Here is a 20,000-nt window from a genome sequence, read left to right on the forward strand (position 1 = left end):
GTAAATTTTTAATATTGAAGTGCTTTTGGTGTTATTTCCCGTTATGATGTGAATCTGGATTTTACTTGAATATTGGAAAGTGGCAGAAATCGCTGCCAACGATTTGTGAAGGAACGGAAAACGAAAAAGAAAAGCTAGAAAACGGGGAGAGCGATGACTGCATAGATCTAGGAAGTTTTTTTTTTCATAGAACAAAATGGAGGGGGCGAATTGATAGATGATGGGGGCGACTTGAGGTATGGTGGGGGCGACTTGTTAAAAAACTTAAAAAAAAAAAGAATTGCAACGGCTACAAATAAGGTCTCAGCCAGGCTTCACATTCATCTTTCTTGTCTTATTGTTCTTCTTCCTACTCTACATCTCTGTTTTCTTTTTTCATTCTTGTAAATTTGTTGCTGTTGTATCTAATTTTTTAAAAAAAATATTGAAAAAAATGGGTGATAGAATTTGTTTGAGAGTGTATTATAATGGTCAAATTTTATTTCAAACATCTGAAGGTGTAAAATTTATGTGTGAGAATCTATGTGATATTGTTGTTCCTTTCACCATATTATTTGAAGAACTAAAAGGATTAATTTGTGAAAGGATAGATCATCATATATTGAAAAGAGTGACTAGTGTTGTGTACAGATATCCTGTAATAGTATTTGGAAGATTCATACAATTTGAGATGAAGTATGTCACTAACGAAGCAACGATGCAAGAAATGTTTTCAATATATCACGAAAGTCGACCATAAGACTTTGTCATCGAGCTATACATTGAGCTCGAACACTTGACTTATGGTGTTGAAGTAGCCGATTGAGGCATGGATTGGGAAGGCTACAATAGTGAAAGCGAAGATGAATTTGAAGGCAACTATGAAATAGATGATCCAAATGTAGATGGAGACGATGTTGATTGCATTAATGAGCCAGATGTAGAAGAAGTGGCAAATCTCCTAGCAAGCCAACATCCGTTTGGGGAGCCGTCTTTTATGCGTACTTTGGACCTTGCGGCGCTGAATGCACCAGAGTTTCCTGAGTATGTGACTGCTGGTATGTGAATATGATAATAAGAGAGTAGATATATTTTATGTACTATGAGATGGTAATTCTACCGTAGTTGGTAAATCATGTTGTATGATTACTTTTTGTGGTATTGTTGCAGACCCACCTATTGTTGCAGACGGCGAATTTGTTATTAGGATGGAATTCAGTTCCAGAGAAGTTGTGGTTGCAGCCATCAAAGAGTATACAATTCGTAGAGGAGTTGACTACCGGTATACGAGTCTGAACCAACGACATTTTATGCCAAATGTGTACAATATGGCAGTAATTGTGATTGGCTTATCAGGATAAGTCTGATTCGAAAGAAATATTGCTGGAAAATAAGGCGTTATAACGGTAGTCACACTTGCACCAGATCCACCATTTCTCAAGATCACTGCAAGCTAGACTCGGACACAATCGCAGAAGCGATAAAGCCATTAGTTGAAGCTGACCCATCTCTAAAAATGCTATATGTGATTGCAGATGTGCAACCAAATTTCAATTACACTGTGAGCTATCGCAAAGCATGGTTGGCAAAATAAAAAGCAGTGGAGAAGATTTTTGGTGGTTGGGAGGCCTCATATGAGGCTCTGCCAACATGGTTTGAAGCTATGTGTAACAAAGAACCATTAACAGCTGTGCAGTTCGAAACGTTGCCTGTTTATCGAGGAGATGAGTTGGCTCAGGATACCCGGGTATTACAGCATGTGTTCTGGAGTTTTTACCCTTGTATTAGAGCATTCAGACATTGCAAACCAGTTGTGCAAGTAGATGGCACACACTTATATGGAAAATACAAGGGAGTTCTGATGGTTGCAGTATCACGGGATGGCAACGGGAATATTGTGCCTATTGCCTTTGCCATTGTCGAAGGGGAGACTGCTGATGCATGGTACTTTTTCCTTTCTAATTTGAGAAGACATGTCATGACTCGGGATGGTGTGGGTCTTATTTCTGATCGTCATGAGTCCATTACTTCAGCCATAGCCCGTAGTAATGGAGCATGAGATCCTCCGAGAGCTATCCACATGCATTGTATTAGGCACATAGCAGCAAACTTTTTGAGAAAGTTCAAGGCACCGTACTTACAAAAGCTTATTGTCAACATAGGTAAATAGAATTTAACATTATAGAATTTCGAATCTTTTCAATGTGTGTAAATGCCTAACGGTCATTTTTTGAAACAGGCTATTCCAAGACAGTGCATGAATTTAATACGCGATACCAACGACTACGTGACCGCAGCGAGGTATATACTCAGTGGTTAGATAGGACCCCTCGGCATCAGTATGCTTTGCATTTGATAGTAGATATAGATGGGGACATATGACCACGAATCTAGTTGAGTGTATCAACGGCGTCTTGAAAGGGGCACGCAATCTTCCAGTGACGGCACTTGTTAGAGCCACTTTTTACAGACTCAATGAGTTGTTCACTAGAAAGAGGGCTGAGGCCGAGGCACGCATTAATGCTGGACATGTTTTTTCGGAAGCTGTTATGATTCGACTTGAAACAAACCAATGAGCATCCAGAAACATTCAGGTTAGTATGTTTGACAGGCGGAATGAGGTGTTCGAGGTCCGTGAGATGCCATCCGGTCAAGAGTACGCAGTCGATCTACGCCGCCGACAATGTGATTGTGGTGATTTTCAGGTGGATCGAATTCCATGTCGCCATGTGTTTGCATGTTGTGCAAACCAGCGTCTTGACTGGCAAGTTTATATGAATGAGGTTTACCGGATGGATGAGGTCAGAAAGGTCTATAGAGCCAGGTTTAGGCCACTGGAAAACCCAACTACATGGCCAGTGGTTGAAGGACCAAGGATGATACCTAATCCTAACCTCAGGTGAGTATGTAAGGGCCGGCCAAAAATCACTCGGTTCTTGAATGAAATGGACATGCGCGAGATGCACGCTCCAAGGCGGTGCAGGCTATGTGGTGCGGAGGGTCACAACCGTAGTAGATGTCCTCATAGGGGTGGATCAAGTGCAGGGAATAATGTTCATACTCGGGATGGTTGAGTTGTTAACGTTTGTAGCGAACTGTTGTTCTGATTTTTTGTATAGTTTAAATTCTACAATTATTTTTTATTATCCTCTGTTGTTCTAATTTTTTGTCTAGTTTAAATCTTCGCGTTAAGTGTCAATTAACTATAAAATCAAGCAAAGTAATGGTGGATGAAAAAACCGTAAACAATACAGTCCAACAAAAACCCAAAGCACAATAAGAACAAAGTCCAACATAGCCCATGTCTTCACACAATAAATAATATCAAAGTCCAAAAGGACTCAAATCACAATAAGAACAAAGTCCAGCATAGCCCATGTATTCACATAATAAAATAACATCAAAGTCCAAAAGGACTCAAACCACAATAAGAACAAAGTCCAACATAGTCCATATCTTCACACACGATAAAAAAACCACAAAATCCTAAATGAGTCAAACCATGATAACAACAAAGTTCACTCCAAAAGAGACTACTTGGTAAACTTGTTCTTTACTGCCTTGGCCATACTCTTCATTTTTTTCCAACATTCTTTTTGATTGTTGACGGGGTAAATCGGTTACGGCTTCTTCGCGGAGGATCAGTCCGTAAGTCGTAACCCTTATCGCGAACACATCCAGCACCTACACAATGATACACAATAACTTATGACATCCATATAGACTTCACTAAATGTGAAATAAAGAAAAATCCAGTCCACAACACAACCATGCATTACTAAGAACAATTTAGTTATATAAAGTTAAAGTAAACACAATTTATGATACCTGTGGCAGGAGTACATGCATCCTCAACTGCCCCATCATCTTCATCATCGTCGTCACCATCTGTGTTGTCATTGTCATCATTGGCATCCTCGTCGTCATCATCATCTACCCTATCTCGGGGTGCATTCACGAGGGTGCGTATAAAGGCATCTGATGATGGCTCTTCCTCCTCCGACTCAACCTCTTCCTGAATTATTATTGCAACCGTATTAAGATCAAAATGAGAAATACTCCCACTAGGAACTGCAAGATCAATAAATTCAACGCCTCGATCGAGCCCACTCCTTCCTAAGTCAAAGGAGAAATGACCCCCAGATGGATCCCCAGAATGCCTGAACATCGACGGCATGTGAAGTCTAGAATCTAAAGACATACGGCCAGGATAGGGGTGGCAATATGTACCCTACCCACGGGTACCCAATCCGATCCCACCCGATCGGGTAGGATTGTCAACCCGATCCGCAGTGGATAGGGTAGGGTGCGGGTTGAGTTTCAACCCTACCCGACCAACCCGCACTCTATATATGTATATGTTATATACTTATATAAAAATATGTTTTAAGTGGATGTTGAACCAAAAATTTTTTACTAAATGCAAAAGATCATTAACTACTAAAAGAAAATCATTAATTGATAATTTAATATATTTTCTTTACATAAAAATCAGTTCTATTTTGAATTATCATCAAGTTATATAATAATAGTGTATCTTTTCTGTAACCCGCGGGTAGGGTCGGGTACCCGCGGGTTAAGAGTGGGTAGGGTTAGGGCGGAGATATTCTGAACCCGTGGGTAGGGTAGTATTAAGTTTATATAAAAATCTCAACCCGCAGGTAGGGTTAGGGTTGGATCCAAACCCTACCCTATCCTACCCATTGCCACCCCTCGTAGGCACCATTTCGAATGGCCTATTGTCTTGAGGTTGGAAGACTTGACTTTCATCTGGATAAGTGCCCCACTGTGATTGATCTGTGTCATCAAGAAACCTCCAAATTTGGTTCATAGTGGCTTGATCCTCTTCAGAGATAAACAACTCTTGTTCGTCCACTTGGTTAAAAGATGAGATCTTAGGACCCTGATGAACTTCTTGTTGTGGATGTGTTTGTGACTATGGATGTGGTGGTACTGGTTGTTCACCAGGAGCATTGACTGCGGCCAAGAACAAGTGATTTGAAAATTGACATCTGTACCAACTCATATAAAACTCATCCGCATCATATGTAATGCATGGATTAAGATTAAAAAGTCGGCGATCATATCGGTCCTACCATATTGATATCCACTTATCGTGCGCTACAATCCAATTCAAATTTTTTGATCCAGTCAACACATTGTTATGCGCACCACCAAGATCCCTTGGAGCTCCCGGAATTCCTTGTTGCAGACCAAACTATCTCGTTACCCTATCAGTTAGATGCCACTCCACAGACTCAAATGAGATTAAAGGGACCGTTGCATTCTAACATAATCCATCATTACGGATATCCGCCGGCACTAAGTGGGGAGGAAGCCTGTCTTGATTATATAAATCCCACACAAACGACATCAACATGGAAAATAAATGACATTTTATCCAAACAGATTCTAAGCATTGTAAATGAACATTAGATGACAACTAAATTAATATATGAATCTATACTCTCACAGCATCATCCACCGTGTCCAATAACTCCCTACACCGTCGTGTTGTCCAATGTCTATAATCATTCGACGGAGATGTCCAATCAACCCACCTGTCGAAACACAGTTAAGTTAAAGAAAAAGCATGAATTTAGAAAACCATGCACCACATTATACAAAGTAACACGTATCGACAAGCTAGTGAAAATCGTGGAGTTCGAAGAATCGGAGCTAGTAAAGGGATCCGCTCCCAAGCCCATATCTGGAGGAGAAGCACCGGCCCATCTATGTCTTTACAATCAAAACGTGATGCTCGACACAGCGATCGATACATATGAGCAAGACATGCCGAACCCCAGCTAAATTCCCTTATCCGGTGAAATTCACGGAACAATGGTAGAAATTTTCAATGGATCCCAGTGCCAGATTTATCACAAAATAAGGTCGTACCAAATAACATCATAATGTGCGCTTTTACATACCTTTCTATAGCAACAATATCAGTCAAGTCTATATTATTTTTGTACCGCCTAAGCCAAGGCAACTTAATGAAACTTCCCCAACAATCTTTTCCCGTGGGTGCACCTCCAAATTGATCCATGCACTCATCTGCTAGGAGGCTGTGACTACTTATCGTTAACCCTGAAACTGGCATGCCATTACTTCCAAGGCCAAGAATCATTACTACATCCTCCAAAGTTATCGTGCATTCACCAATCGGAAAGTGAAAAGTGTGTGTATCTGGATGCCATCTTTTAACCAAAGCTGTCAACATTGTCGAGTGCCCTTGTACTCTTTTAATATGAGATATGTGTCCAAATTCAGTCTCATTTAAAAATTCAGTAACAATTAGATCATATAGTTCTAGCACGTTCAGATGCCTGTTCCAATAATCTTAAATCTTGATCAACAAATAAGAAAAATATAATAAGACTTAAATTTAAAGCATATATCTTTAATTTTTTCATAACTGGAATAAAAATATAACTTAAAACAATTGTATTATAACTCCTGCCTTTGGACTTTGAATGATTTGTGTTTGTAAACATTTAAATCCAGTAGTTACATATGTGAAAAATACTATTTTTAAACAAATTTAACTATTCGTGTAATTAAACTTATTAAAAAACTAACCCTATAAAAAAATTTCTATATTAATTATCGTTTTTTTTTTGCTAAATAACAATTTGTTTCTTTTTCGAAGAGGCAGTGTTCCTACACAAATATATAACGTAATGAAATACATTAAAATATATTAAGATAATAAAAAAACATTCATGCTTGTTATTAAAATTTAACAAGACAGCAACATAACAATAAAAATCATACTTTCTATCTTTTCTAATAGAATTATAACTTTTAATAAACATATTTTAACGAATATTAGTAAACATGATACTAAACGTTTTTAAACTTATTTTAAAAAAAATATCAATAATAACTTTTAATATTTTCATTCTACAAAAATTATTATTACCGTTATTAATAAATTTTTTAAAAAAATATTATATACAACTTTTGATATTCCACTTTTATTAATCACGTATCATTTCTATTAACCCTAAATTCATTTAAATCTAAATTTTTAACTAATTACTTTATATTAACATAAAATATTTTTTTCAAAAAATTTACTCTATATATTTTAACATTTTAAAAATTAGAACACTGATTATTTTACTAATATCTTAATTAAACTAAATTTTTAAACTACACTAACAAATTCTAATACATTAACAATATCTAAATAATCTTAACTGATACTGTCAACATTAATATTAATTAAAATTAATATTAAATAAATTAACTTACATATATAGGATGATCTAAAAATTGAATAATGTGTTCTTTAGGTTTGGTGAGATCACGAAGCACCATTATTACTTCACTCTTCTAAATTTAAAATTTTACTCTACTCCAGATAAGCTCTTCTTAAAATTATTCATGGAACTCTTTCTCCCTCTCTATAAAATTTTTCCAGTAACTAAAGAAATGAAAATGACTTTATTACTTGCCATCCAATTTCCAATAATTTTGTTGGGTGAACCCGTGAAGAAAGAGACAAAGCAATCTGCCCAAATCAGCCATGCGTCCCCCCTCCTGGCCAGCTGCATTGTGGACATTTGTCCTCTCCCCATCAATTCGCTCCCTTGGGCTACCCACACGCTCCCCCTATTTTCTATTCAAGTTCCGAAACTGCCCTGAAATTGGGTCTCTATCTCCAATGCTACATTTGGGCTTTTTGGAAACCTTTGCAATTCACCCCCTTCATTTGGGCTTGATGATTAGACCCGGCAATTTCGGCCCTTTCATTTTTGTTTTCCATAAAATTGGATTACACATTAAATGGCCCATTTTCAGCAAATTCACCAATACTGGTCCAATATTAAAAAAAAATCGTAGAAAAATAATTTATATTTTTTATTTTCTAAAGTTGATTTTTATTTTATATATATTTTTATATAAAATTTCAATATTTTGTTTAGATAAAATACATTATCTACAAAGTAATTTCTTAAATAAATAAAAGATAATTAACATTAACTATTTTATTAAAAAAGATAACTGAGCCAAAGGTGGAATGGACCAAAAATAAAAAAACACTGATCATAAAACAAATAACAATTATTTGATAAAAAAAAAACTTTTTAATTGTTGAATACAATAAATGATTATATTTTTGGGATTAACTGAAAATTATGATTTGGGCCTGAACGTGAGATCCAAGTTTCTATTGGAGTTGTATTCGACGTCGGAGTTGTATCCGACGTCTTCGAGTGCCGAGGTGTCGTAGTCCAACGTCTTGGTGAAGGTGGGGTTGGTATTTGCAAGAGACTCCGATGCTTAAAATTAACAAGGATTTTAGGTAAATTTTTAGTAGATGAGAGTTCGAAGAATACCTAAGGGTATTATGATATTTATAAGTGTAGATGTAGAGTCAATAACTACCTTTGGAGTAGTTCCACCTTTGATGGTGGGTTTGTTACTCTTAGGAATGTTGTTAAGATCTCCTTTCTAGATTAATAGGAGATATTGTAAGAGTTAGTTACTTATTTAGGAAAGTAGGACTAGGCCCATGTCGTTAGGCCAATGTCGCTGTGCCCGACCTTTATGAGGCTGGGTTAATGGTAGTGTAAAGCTGAACGTTATCTGTAGCTTGGGCTTCATCCCTTTTGGGTCCCTCTAAGTTGTAGGCCAGGATATGAACAGTGTTCCTACTTGAGGCCGAGCTTCTTTATGTTTGGCTCAAGCATTTCTGAATCGGTCTTGATCTCTTGTAATTTTCATTCTATCAAGTCGGGATTTCGGTCTGCTTTAGAGAGCAAGTCGAGTACTTGACGTATTTTTGAATGAACATTACGTCTTTTCGTAATCGTTTGTGCATTTTTTGGTTACATTGATAATCATGCGTGCCATTAAATGAGGGATAAATTTACTGTTTTGTCCCTAATGGCTATATAAACACAATCCTCTTTCTATTTCTCATTTTTCGCTTCAACTTCTGAGAATTTACTTTATTTCTCTCAAGACCTTTCTTGTTCTTTACTATAACCTCATTTCCATCAATCTTTTTCCAAGATTTCTCTATCTTGGAATTTTACTTCAAATCTTCATTCATGTTGCCTAAGACGTTGGAGATCGTCCGATTGTATTATTCTTTACCTTCTGTTCATTATCAAAGTTGGTTTTTGTTTCTTTTTTATTCATTATTGTCATGGCTAGATGATATTTCATCATGGGTGAAGTTTTATATTTCTGATATTGTCTTGATGCTTTTGTGGAAAATAGTTCTTTAAAAATATGGTTTCTTGCTACTGCTTTTTCTTGCTTGCTATCATTCGTCACTTCTGGCTGTTCTTGTATTAGTGGATTTTCCTATTTATCATTTTTGTAGATTGTCCATTTTTTGTGTTTTTATTTGCCCCACAGATGGTGCCATTTTCTTTTTTGGATAATGGCTTCATTTCTTATTCGAGTAGAGTAGATTAAATTTTCCATCTTTGAGGATGATCTAACTTCTTTGAGCATTTGTATGATGTGCTGTTGTACCCGAATTGTAGCTTGTGAAATTTTGTAGTGACATAGCTTTATTTTACTATTTTGTAGGTATAACTCTTTATGTCTTGTTCAGTAATTCTCAGCATGTCATCTAAAGTATCTCCTGGTTTAAATTAGGTAGATGTTACTATTCTTTCTGCTGTCTCCGTAATTGACAATGAGTATGTAGAAAAGTTTTGTTTACAATATAAGATTTGTAAAACCCAAGAGGATGAGAAGAAGTATGAGCTAGTGGCTCCTAACCTTGAGGATAAAATTTGCTTCCCCCAACTTAGTAACTCAAAAAATCATTTTTTATTCCTGTATTACTATTTGTTTACTAGGCTAGGAGTGACACTTCTCTTTACCGATTTTGAAACCAAAATTCTTCGTATATGTAGAGTTGCACCTTCTCATCTCCACCCGAACTCGTGGGTTTTAATAAGGTTTATAAATTAATAAGCCGGGAACTCGACCTTCCCCTTTTTTCTAAGATTTTCTTTTACCTCTTTCAACTCACCAAACCTTTTAGCTCCAAAAAACAGCATTGAATTTCCTTCTGAGCTGTTCAAGGCAGGAAGGTTTTTTCTATTTTCGATGATTCTTTTCATGACTACAAGAATTATTTTTTTAAGGTCCAACCTATAGAGTGTGTCCGACCTTTTTTTCTTAATGAGAGAGGTGAACCCATTTTTTTGTTTGTACTGGGAGGGGGTCTCCATCATTGTTAAATACAACCATGAGAATTTGGTTGAGGTAGAGGAGTGTGTAGTGGCCTTGTTTCAAGAGTGTTAGGGCCGATCTTTTAGTCTCGACACCAAGAAGATTTTGATAGGCAAGCCGAGCTATGTTTGTATTGAACAACGTAGTTAGCTTTTTTGCATTTCGTAGATATTTCTCCTTTTTTGCTAGATTTTGTAATCTTAGTTTCTTTATTTGCTTTTGTTTTTATAGCAAGAATGACTAATGGGTTTGGTGCTTTGCAAAGGTTTTGGGTTGGAAAGAAAAATGTAGCAGTTCGGATGATACAACTAAAGGAAACCGAGAAATTGGAAAATCTCTCATCTCCTTCTAAGTCAGATTCATCTTCATCCCAATTGGCCAAAGCCATACCTTTTCCTCCTCCAATTTCACAGCTTCCACCCGGGATCGTTCCCCCTATGCCTCCTTTCACTGAACCGGGTTCCCAAAAAACGTAAGACTCCATCTTCTGAGTTTGGTAGTGCTTACAACCTGGGTTTCAACACCATTACTTTTTGTGAGGAATACATTCTTCTTCATAGTGCCATAAGCATGGATGACATTTCTTTGAAGAGACACTTGGAGGTGTTGGCTCGAGGGAGAATTCAAACAACGGGGGTGTGCGCAGCCTTTTTGAAGAAGCTTAATGAAACTTCTTTTGGTGCTATCTAAAACGAATTGGCTGACCTTCCCTCTGAGGTAGCTTCTCCAAGGGAGACCAAGTTGGAACTAGAGGCTGAGAAGGGGATTCTTTCCTCCGATCTGTTCAAACTTTATGAAAGGGTAAAGCATTCTAAAGTGGCTTGTGCTATGGCAGAGGACTTGTAAAAGAAGGCTAAGAAGAGCTACCATAATGTCTTTTGGGAGAAATTGAGCCTGAAGGAGGAACTGGAGAGACTTAAAAAAGAATATGGGTATTTGGAGGAGTCTGTGGCTCAGGGAATGGACGAGATTATGGAGAATTTGAAAGCTCAATTTCGAGTTCTTGTGCCTGATGCGTGAGCATCTTGTACCATTTTTCTTATCATTTTCTAGTTGTTTTTAGTTAGATTCTATTTAGTATTATTTGATTTTAGTGCAAAAACCCTTTTTGGATACTACTTTGAGTTGTTTTAGTGTTTTTATGATTTCAGGAGAAATTTGGAGTAGTTTGGCAGAGTTTGGAGCTAAAATAGAAAAGCTGGCGTACCCCCGTTGGGGCGCTAAACGCCAAGCTGGCGTTTAGTGCCAGCAACGTGCATGCCTCTGCCCCCTCTAGGGCGCTAAACGCCATACGCCAAATATGGCGTTTAGCGCCAGTAAGCCTGATTCAAATTTGAAGGCCCACTTTTGGAGCATCTTTAGTGGATTTAGCATTTAGTATTAGTTATATCTTATTTTCCTTTTGTAATTTTTATTTACAAACAATATCTTTTAGTTTAGGAATTAATTATTTTTATTTTATTTTCAATTCAAATTCGATTAATATAAAAGAGAAAAGATCCACGCTTTTTGGGAGATCGGACTTCCGCACTTTTCAAAACCCTAGTTTTTCTTTGTAAGCCATTAGCCTCTAAACCTCTTCGGTTAAGGTTAGGAGCTCTGTTTATTTCTATGGATTAAGACTATTACTTTTCTATTTTAATTAATGTACTGATTCAACTTCAAGGATTATTTTTGTTCTTAATCTTATGAATCTGGGTGGAACAAGAGTATGACCCTTATTCTAAATGAGTTCTTGAGATTCTCGAGAGAGTTATCTCGCTTGAAAAATAGCTTGAAAATAAATTCCTCCTAAATTGCTAATTACATGAACTAATTGGGATATGTGACATATAATCCTATTAGCTTTGGGTAATTAGGGTTTTTGTGGCCATAAACTAGTTTTGAACTTAACCCTCTAATCGGAATTAAGTGACCACGAGAGTGGCGGTTAATGAAGGTTAGAGGAGGCTAAATCACTAAGAGATTAGGGTTTGGTCATTTACAGTTTGCCATGGAATGAATTATGCATTGTTAAAATAGTTGGTAAGAGCTTTTAATCCGAAAAAGTAAACATCTCCGAAACCTTAACTGTTTTCTCTCATTGTTTTTACACCAAACGTCTTAATTGCTTTCTTTACTTTCTTGATTACTGTTTTATGCGTTTCCAACCATCAACAACCTTTTTTATTCGTCTAACTTAGCCAATTGGATAACCATTGTTGCTCAGTCCGACAATCCTCGTGGGATCGACCCTCACTCACCTGAGGTATTACTTGGATGACCCGGTGCACTTGCTGATTAAGCTGTGGGAATTCTAAATCCTACACCAAGTTTTTGGTGCCGTTGCCGGGGATTGTTTGTGATTGACAATTACTAGTTGTCTGGTTGCTTAGAGTAGGTATTTTTCTTAGTTTTGTATATTTAATCTTCCTTTTAATTTTTATTTTAGTTTGATTATTTTAACTTAATTTTTTATTTTAAGTTTGGTGTCCCTTTAGTGGTCTTCTTTCTTTTTAATTTTTAAAATTACTATTGTCTTCTCTTTTTAGTTTTTGGAATTTTTGGTCTATTTCTCTCTCTTTAGGATTTTCAAAATTTTTAGTTTAATTGCTTGCTTTAATTTTTTTTATTGCTTTTTACATAGGATATCTCATTGGGAGCTCTCTATACTTTGACATAGAGACTCCCACTTTTATTTGTCTCTTGTTTGTTTTTGAGTAGAAATAGGGATAAAGAACCCCTTCTTGAGTTTGATTCTGAACCTGAGAGGACCTTAAGGCGGTGTTTGCAACAAGCTAAAGCTTACAAAGCCGGAGAGAACCTCAGGGAAACTTTTGAGAAGGAGGCTATGGACGCTAATGGTGGAAATCCTAATGCTAATGAGCATACAAGGAGAATGCTTGGCTCATACACTGCACCTACTCCTGACTTTTATGGGTGCAGTATAGCTGTACCTGCCATTGGTGCTAATAATTTTGAGCTTAAGCAACAGCTGATCACTCTAGTGCAGCAGAATTGCTAGTTTTGTAGACTCTCACAGGAAGATCCAAATCTATTCATCTCTAACTTCCTATAGATCTGGGACACTATAAAGACGAATGGAGTGAATCCTGAGGTCTACAAGCTCATGCTCTTCCCATTTGCTGTGAGGGATAGAGAAAAGCAGTGGCTTGATTCTCAACCCAAGGAGTGCCTGGACACGTGGGACAAGATGGTCACTGGATTCCTGACCAAATTTTTTCCACCTTAGAAGCTGACTAAGGTTAGGGTGGATGTCCAGACATTTAGACAAAAAGATGGAGAGTCCCTCTATGAGGCCTTGGAGGGATACAAGCTGATGATCAGGAGGTGTCCTCCTGACATGTTTTCTGAATGGACCAGGCTGCTTATCTTTTATGATGGCCTTTTTGAGATGGCCAAGATGTCACTAGACAACTCTGCAAGTGGTTCTTTACACATGAAAAAGATGCCTGAAGAGGTGAATGAGCTTATTGATATGGTTTCCAACAACCAATATCTATACACTTCTGAGAGGAACCCTGTGAACTCTGGGACTACTCAGAAGAAAGGAGTCATGGAGGCGGACACCCTGGACGCCATTTTGGCTCAAAATAAGATCATGTCCCAGTAGATTAATATGATCTCTCAACACTTAAGTGGAATACAAGTCTCAGCTGTCAATACTCAAGATGCATCCTATGACATGACTGTAAGCTACAACCAAGGGGACATTTGTGGCTATGCTCAACCCACCATTAAGCAAGTAAATTATATGGAAAATTCCTCTAAAAATCTCGATAATGATCCCTATGCCAATATATTCAATCAGGGATAGAAGAATCATCCCAATTTTAGGTGGAGGGAGCAGCTACAGAGGCCCCAACAAAGCTTCAACAATAACCAGGGTGGCTCCAATCAGAACAGGTTTAACAACCGGCAGTTCCAGCCCTCCCAATAGCAACAAGGACCTTCTCAGAGCCAAGATACTCCTGAATCAGCCACACTAGTTGCTGAACATTCCAAGACTACTCACAGCTTTATGCAAGAGACAAGAGCTTTAATACAGAACTTGGAAGTACAAGTAGGCCAGCTGAGTAAGAGGATACCTGTGAGACCTCCTAACACTCTTCCCAGTAACACATAGGTAAATCCAAGAGAAGAGTGCAAGGCCCTTACCATGGCCACAGAGTCCGAGCCTAGGGAAGTGCATGTTGCTGAGGAATTGAAGGAAGAAAAAGCTAGGAGCAAATTGTTTCACACCCCACTGGTGGCACAGGAGCATGAAGTACCACACCTTCAGAAGCTTCAAGAGGAGACCAAGGATGAGCAGTTCACTCAATTCTTGAAAATCTTTAAAAAGTTGCACATCAATATTCTTTTTGCAGAGGTATTGGAGAAGATGCCTCCCTATATGGCCTTCATGAATAGCCTACTCTCTGAGAAGAAGGCCTTGAAGGGAGATAAAACTGTGGTCTTGACCAAGGAGTGCAGTCCAATTATTCAAAGGAAATTGCCCAAGAAGATGCCAGACCTTGGAAGTTTCTTGATTCCCTGTACCATTGGGACTATCACTTTTGAGAAAGCACTGTGTGATCTTGGTTCAAGCATAAATCAAATGCCTCTGTCCGTAATGAAGAAGCTGGAAATCCAAGAAGCATAGGCAACAAAAATAACCCTGTAAATGGCTGAAAAGTCTCTGAGATAGGCATATGGGCTAGTGGAGAATGTACTGGTCAAGGTTGGAGAGCTATTCCTCTGATGAGCGGATATTTTATACCCTTTTTGACATCGTTTTCTTAGTGTTTTTAGTTATATTTTGTTGAGTTTTATTATGTTTTAGTAGGTTTTAGTACAAAATTCACATTTTGGATGCTACTTTGAGTTTTTGTGTTTTTCTTATGATTTTAGGTGATTTTTGGATGAAATTGGCAAGTTTTGACAAAGTCTGATTTAGAGGCAAAGAAAGGATAGCAGATGCTGTCACATCCTGACCTTCGTGCATTCCAACAAGCATTTTGATAAACCCCATTTTTAGGGATTATCTTGTGTTGAAATTAGAGCATTTTATCAACCTTTTCTCACATTTATTCAATGAAATAGCATGGTTTTTGTGGTTCTCCCTCATTTTGTGCTTAAGTGTGAAAACATGCTTTTAGACCTTTAATTTGATGATTTTAATTCACCTTTGATTTCACTAGATGCCTTGATTTGTTTGTTAAGTGATTTCAGGTTGAAAATGCTAGGAATGGATCAAAGGAGTGAAGAAGAAAGCATGCAAAGTGGAGAACACATGGAAAAGCCAAAGATTTGGGATGCACCATCCACGCGCATGCGCAATGTACGTGCACGCGTGGATCGCAAAAACCTCAGGAACACGCACGCGTGCTGTACGCACACGTGTCGGTGCTGGCACGTGATTTTAAAGTGAAAACGTGCCCAGTGAATTCACAGAGGATGTGGGGCCTAATCTAAACAAATTTTGGCGTCATAACACTTAAAAGGACTAACAATTGAAGAGCAAAGGGGGGATTCCATCACTTTACACATAGTTTTAGTTTAGTGAAGGCCTTGGTTAGTTTTAGAGAGAGAAGCTCTCACTTCTCTCTAGAATTAGGATTAGGTTTAGGTTAATAAGCTTAGATCTAGGTTTTAATTCATGTTTTCATCTACTTCTACCTTTCAATTCCTTGTTGCTATATCTTGTTCTTCTATTCTCTTGTTGTAATTTTCTTCTACTATGTTTCCATACTTTGTTGTAGATCTACTCTCGTTTCCTCTATTTTCTTTTAATGTAATTTTTGAGGTAATTCATGTTAATTGTGCTTTCTTTGATTGTTGTTGTTAATTCCTGCAATAAGTAGTTGTTAGATTTCATTCTTGTTGTCAATTTACTATGTTTTCCTTTTATACCTTCCAAGTGTTTGTCAAAATATTTGAGAGGATGTTAGAGTAGAATTTTATGTTTTTAGCTTGGGAAGGTAACTTAGGAGTTATTGAGTTACTAATTTCCAAGTGATTGATAATTTGTAGCCATTGACTCTAGCTCTCATTAATTCAATTAGTGAATAGCTAGGACTTAGGGACTTGGATTGATATAGCTCACTTGAATTTCCTTTACTTGTTAGAGGATGATTTAGTGGGATTGATCCTTGCAATTGTCATATTGTGGTTAGTGATAAGGATAGAGAGCCTTGACCACCAAACCTTGCCAAGACCCTTTTTGTCATTTGATTTTCATTGCCATTTACTTTTCTTGTTTCTTATCCAAAACCCCAAAATATACATGTCCATAGCCAATAACAAGAACACTACCCTGCAATTCCTTTGAGAGACGACCCGAGGTTTAAATACTTCGATTATTAGATTCATTAGGGGTTTGTACTTGTGACAAACAAATTTTTGTATGAAAGGATCATTGTTGGTTTAGAAACTATACTTGCAACGAGATTTCATTAGTTAATTCTATACCGTCAAAATTCCGTTCATCAAAATGGCGCATAAACCCCATTTTCAGGGTTTATCTTGTGCTGAATTTAGAGCATTTTATCAACCTTTTCTCACATTTATTCAATGAAATAGCATGGTTTTGTGATTCTCCCTCATTTTGTGCTTAAGTGTGAAAAAATGCTTTTAGACCTTTAATTTGATGATTTTTATTCACCTTTGATTCCACTAGATGCCTTGATTTGTTTGTTAAGTGATTTCAGGTTGAAAAGGCTAGGAATAAATCAAAGGAGTGAAGAAGAAAGCATGCAAAGTGGAGAACACATGGAAAAGCTAAAGATTTGGAATGCACCATCCACGCGCACGCGCAATGTATGCGCACGCGTGGATCGTAAAAACCTTAGGGACGCGCACACGTGCTGTACGCGTACGCGTCGGTGCTGGCACGTGATTTTTAAGTGAAAACGTGCCCAACGAATTCACAAAGGTGTGGGGGCCCAATCTAAACCAACTTTGGCGCCAAAATGCTTAAAAGAACCAAGAATTGAAGGGGAGAGGGGGGAATTCATTGATCACACTACTTCTTTCTAGGATTAGCTTTAGAGTTAGTTTTAGAGAGAGAAGCTCTCACTTCTCTCTATAATTAGGATTATGGTTAGGTTAATAAGTTTAGATCTAGATTTTAATTCATGCTTTCTTCTACTTCTACTTTTCAATTCCTTGTTGTTACATCTTGTTCTTCTATTCCTTTGTTGTAGTTTCTTCTACTTTGTTTCCATACTTTGTTGTAGATCTACTCTTGTTTCCTCTATTTTCTTTTAATGCAATTTGAGATAATTCATTTTAATTGTGTTTTCTTTGATTGTTGTTGTTAACTCTTTGCAATAAGTAGTTGTTAGATTTCATTCTTATTGTTAATTTACTATGCTTTCCTTTTATACCTTCCAAGTGTTTGTCAAAATGCTTGAAAGGATGTTAGAATAGAATTTTATGTTCTTGGCTTGGGAAGATAACTTAGGAATTATTGAGTTACTAATGTCCAAGTGATTGATAGTTGGTAGCCATTGACTCTAGCTCTCATTAATTCAATTAGTGAAAAGCTAGGACTTATGGACTTGGATTGATATAGCTCACTTGACTTTCCTTTACTTGTTAGAGGATGACTTAGTGGGATTGATCCTTGCAGTTATCATATTGTGGTTAGTGATAAGGATAGAGATCCTTGACCACTAAATCTTGCCAAGACCTTTTTGTCATTAGATTTCCATTGCCATTTACTTTTCTTGTTTCTTATCCAAAACCCCAAAATATACATGTCCACAGCCAATAACAAGAACACTACCCTGCAATTCCTTTGAGAGACGACCCGAGGTTTAAATACTTCGGTTATTAGATTTATTAAGGGTTTGTACTTGTGACAAACAAATTTTTGTATGAAAAGATTATTGTTGGTTTAGAAGCTATACTTGCAACGAGATTTCATTAGTGAATTCTATACCATCAAAAAACCATTCATCAAAATGGCGCCGTTGCCGGAAAATTGCAATTGTGTGCCTTTTTATTGGTTATTGTATATATGTGAATATTGTGAATATATTTGTCTTTTATTTGTTTGTTAGTTTTTGTTAGCTTTAAAACTTAGTTAGTTTGTTTTTGCTTCCACTATGAATTCTCACCCTTTTAGTTATGAGTTTGGTTCTAATTGTGTTGTAGGAAATGTGAACTTCAATGACCACATGTGTCAAGGATGGAACCAACGAAGATGGGAGGAGCCTCAAGGAATTGATCACTCCTATTGGCAACAACCTCCGGACACGTATAAGTATACTCACCATCCTAATGCATGTCAATTCAATGGCTATGGTGAATCTTTTTGTGACAATCAATTGCCATCGTCATATGCCTATGAATCCTATCCTCAACATGAACCTCAACCATACTCACAAGCCTTTCCTTACCAAATACCTTCATATGACCCTTATCCATCATATGACCAATCACCCATACAGTATCCTTATGACCCTTATGAGCAAGAACCTTTAGAACCACCATAATCCTATTATGATTACTACCAAGAGCCACCTCAATACACACCATCTCTATACCCTTACCAAGTAGAACCACCTTCCTACTATGAACCCTTTCTCCAAAATGATGAACCCTCTTATCCACTCCAAGCCCCAATGGATGATTCTCTCACCGTGCTACTTAAAGGACAAGCGAATATGCAAAGGAACACACTAGAGTTTGTGACTAACTTGACCAAGGTAGTTCACACTTTAGCCTACCAATACTTGAACACTCAAGGTGCTTCCGTAACCACATGTGAAGGATCAAAAGAAGAGCAAAGCATGAGGAAGAGATTGAAAAATCCGGTGGAGAAGGAGGAGTTGGGTTTTGTACTGGAACAATTGGAGAAACCAATGATAATTGAAAAAAAGGAAAGAGTGGTTGAAGATCTAGGAGATACGGAACCACCATGGGAGTCTTAACACCCTCCAGAGTATACCAAATTTGAAGAATATGAAGAGGTTGATCAAGAGATGGATTCAATCATCAATGACTTTTTATCAAAAATTGAATCACCTCCCATTAGGTGTGAAATTGAAGCTATTGAAGACAACTCCAAGCCAAGTGATATCGGTAACCTTGTCGAAGACCCTTCCATCGAATGTGACGTTGATATTGAATTGGACTTCACACATCCTCCAAAGCTTGATTCGACCGATGATGAGGAGGAATTGGAGGAAGTTGACAAGCAAGAAGAAATGGAAAGAAGTTGTCAAGAGGTGGGAACAACTAAGGAAGAGCCTAAGGGAGTAGACCTCGTATTGTCTAAGTGTGGGGAAGTCTCCCTTCCCAAGTCACCCTCCAACACAATATTCAAGTGGGTAAAATTTCTACCCTTAAGCTTCACTTTCTCACTTGAATATGGTTTGATTGAAACGGATGGGCAACTTAGAGCCCTTTGCGAAGTTAATAGTAAGAGGGAGTTGTGTCATGGTTGAAAGTTTGGAATTCGACTCATTAGGGTCAATTCTTCAAAGCATAGGGACCATGATTAGATGAATGCTATCCTATATGGGTCCAGGAAGAGACTTTAGCGTACTATGGAAAATTCTATGTGTCAACCACCCGGATGGAAGAATCATGACAATCAACTTGAAGACGAGTGTGAAAATAAGATATGGGATCCCAGATCGTACTTTGAATACCAACTTTGGGACCTCATATCTTGGGTTGAACTTCACCCAAGCTTGGTGAAGATGGTTGAAATTTCTGTCAACCATTTGAGGAACAAAGATCCTTGGAGATTCAAGGATGAGTACAAACACAAGCCACCATGACAAAGAGCTTCCCAAATGTCTAACTTAAGGACTTAAACT

Source organism: Arachis ipaensis, chromosome B5, assembly GCF_059453495.1.
Source record: "Arachis ipaensis isolate K30076 ecotype BB chromosome B5, ASM5945349v1, whole genome shotgun sequence".
NCBI lineage: Eukaryota > Viridiplantae > Streptophyta > Magnoliopsida > Fabales > Fabaceae > Arachis > Arachis ipaensis.